The sequence below is a fragment of the Sinocyclocheilus rhinocerous genome, unplaced genomic scaffold (assembly GCF_001515625.1).
Source record: "Sinocyclocheilus rhinocerous isolate Xijiao unplaced genomic scaffold, SAMN03320098_v1.1 scaffold3914, whole genome shotgun sequence".
Taxonomy (NCBI): Eukaryota; Metazoa; Chordata; class Actinopteri; order Cypriniformes; family Cyprinidae; genus Sinocyclocheilus; species Sinocyclocheilus rhinocerous.
Window position 1 is genome coordinate 95,109 of NW_015639765.1, and position 2,553 is coordinate 97,661.

The following is a 2,553-nucleotide window of genomic DNA, read 5'->3' on the forward strand; positions in this document are numbered from 1 at the left end:
CCCAAATCCCAGAGATGATGCACAGCTGATTTGCTCATTCTAGGAGCTATAAAAAGATGCATATGTGAAAAATGATTTGACTTGAAGAGTCTTTTGAGAGATCAACATCAATGCTGTACCACACATAACTGCATTGAATAGAGACATACCAATGGAAATGTGCAACTTTTCAACTCTCTGTCTTTTCTGTTTGTGCACAAGAAGGCCATGTTCATTCCTCATTCATCAGGACTGGTTTGACCGGCTTGCTGTGACTGATTTTCTTTGCGTTTTTGGTCTTCAGCTGTAAAACAAGAAAATATTTATTGACCCCATGTTTAATTATTATTGTTGTTTAAACATAAATTAAGCAGTTATAATTATATACTTCAAGCTCAAGTTCCCTGGTAACTCTAGCAGACTCCTGAGTTCATCTGTATACATCAGATTCAGAGTCTGAGAAAAGGCCATCATGCAAACTCTCAGTTTCTACCTTACAACAGAGCATAAAAGAATGTGTAAGTGAGTGAGGGAGTAAAGGAATAAGATGAAGAGAAATAGGCAGAATTTTGTGTGTAATTTTAACACAATGAAAGGAACATTTAAGAGTTAACATTTAATGACACAGAGGAACATTATCGTTGGAATCTTTCAGAAATTTTTTTTTTTCAGCTGATGAACAATAAAAACATTGACAGCCAATCAGAATCCACCAGACTTTAAAGAGCTTGAGCATTTAAATGGCAGACAACAACATACTGTAACTGCAGAGTGTATAGCAGTAAACAGAACAGTATCGTCTGTTGGTGTGGATGCTAAAATACTTCTCATTATAGTTATTGCTCTTGGTGTGAACAGCTTTAAGTGATCTGATTTGGCCAAATTAATTGAAGATCTGATTTGTAGCACGTGACAAGTTAAGCTAGCATTTCCAGACTCTTGCTTCTTAGATAAAATCAACATGGAAAGAAAGGCAGACTGTGAGGTGTGGACAGATATCATGTACTGATAGAACGGAAAGAGACGGCGCCAATTTGTAAAGATTAATAAAGAATACAATGGACTTAATATAAACTTTATGATATAAACACTCTGACTACTTACAATGGGCACAATCTGCATGAGTTGAGGCAATGGCCAATGACAGCAGTAGGAGTAAAAGTCGTAGAATTTTTTACGAGTACGCTTGTACAATATCATATGAATTTGCTGACTTGGTAAATTGTATGAATTATTATTACTACTTCGACATGACACTTTTCTGGGGGTTCTTCCTGATGGGGCCGTAGGGTATGTAACCAAAGTTTAAGAAACATCAATTGCTGTGAAAAATGTTTCTGCAGTAAAGTTCAGTCAAAGTGCTCAGACCAACACAGACGTACCATTGGAAGTGTTTGCCTTTGCAGCTTTTGGTCTTCTCCATAAACACACAAGATGGTCAAATTCAAATCCCATGACAGGCCTTCCTTTGGTCTTCCCTTTCAGCTGAAATGGAGAGAAACATATACATGTTGAGACTGTGTGTTAAAAATGAACTGTGACCAAAATATTTGATTAACACATAATATAAGGATGCGTTCATTCAAGCAAATCAGTTATAACTAAATGTCTTCAACATTTAGCTTCTTCAAGATCAGCATTGGGAGCGTCGAGTTGAAGTTCCCTGTTAATTCTAGCAGGGAGAGAGAGACTTTTACAAGAGATGGCTTAAAGAGCTGCTGGATTACAGGCTGTTGTGGACTATGTGACCTGACATAACTGCAAGACAATTGCTTCACAAAAAGGTATTAAAGGCATGGCAAGCATTGTGGTTACTGTGCTTTACAAATAGTATACAGTAAAAACACAGTTACTGTGGTAAAACCATGGTAAGTGTTGTGGTTATTGTGCGTTAGTAACTACAAATACCACAGTAAAACTATGGTTACTGAGGTAAAAACATAGTAAATGTTGTGGTTATTGTGCTTTAGTAACGACAAATACCACAGTAAAACTACGATTACTGAGGTAAGCCCATAGTAAGTGTTGTGGTTATTATGCTTTAGTAACTACAAATACCACAGTAAAACTACGGTTACGGTGGGAGAAGTATGGTAAATATGTTGTAGTTACTGTGCATTGGCTACACATGACATGGTCGAGCAACAGTTAGACTACTATGGTAAAAATATGGTAAATCTGTGGAATTTTTACATGATCACGATCATCAGGCGATACCGGGTTGGTTGATTTGTTGTGCTGTAATCAGCCATGTCTAAAAGCTGAAGACCCATGTCACAACATGATTAAAAACGGTTTGTTTTATTTATTTATTTCAAAACGCAACAGGTGTATACAGTAGAAGTTAGCTTAGGCTAATGTCAACGGTAGGCTAGCAGCTGTGCTAACTGAGCAGCCCAATGTTCCATAATTTGAACGCATATGCTGCTATTTTAACACATGACCCCATGTAACGTGATGCAGAAACACTGAAATAATTAAAATAATACCGTTAACCACATGATCTCATTACAAAAAAAGATCGTTGCCCTTACCTGTTTGAAGGTGTACACGCATCAGGTGAACTGGACGAAC

At 37.1% G+C, this 2,553-nt stretch overlaps 1 long non-coding RNA gene across 1 annotated transcript; it reads right to left on the reverse strand.

Moving 5' to 3' along the window:
- On the reverse strand, positions 1-1,455 carry LOC107751665 (uncharacterized). Its single transcript, XR_001641283.1, has 3 exons — positions 1,362-1,455; positions 150-283; positions 1-46 (listed from the first exon to the last, which is right to left on the reverse strand). It is a non-coding gene; the product is annotated as an uncharacterized LOC107751665 (long non-coding RNA).
- Positions 1,456-2,553: the final 1,098 nt, after the last annotated feature.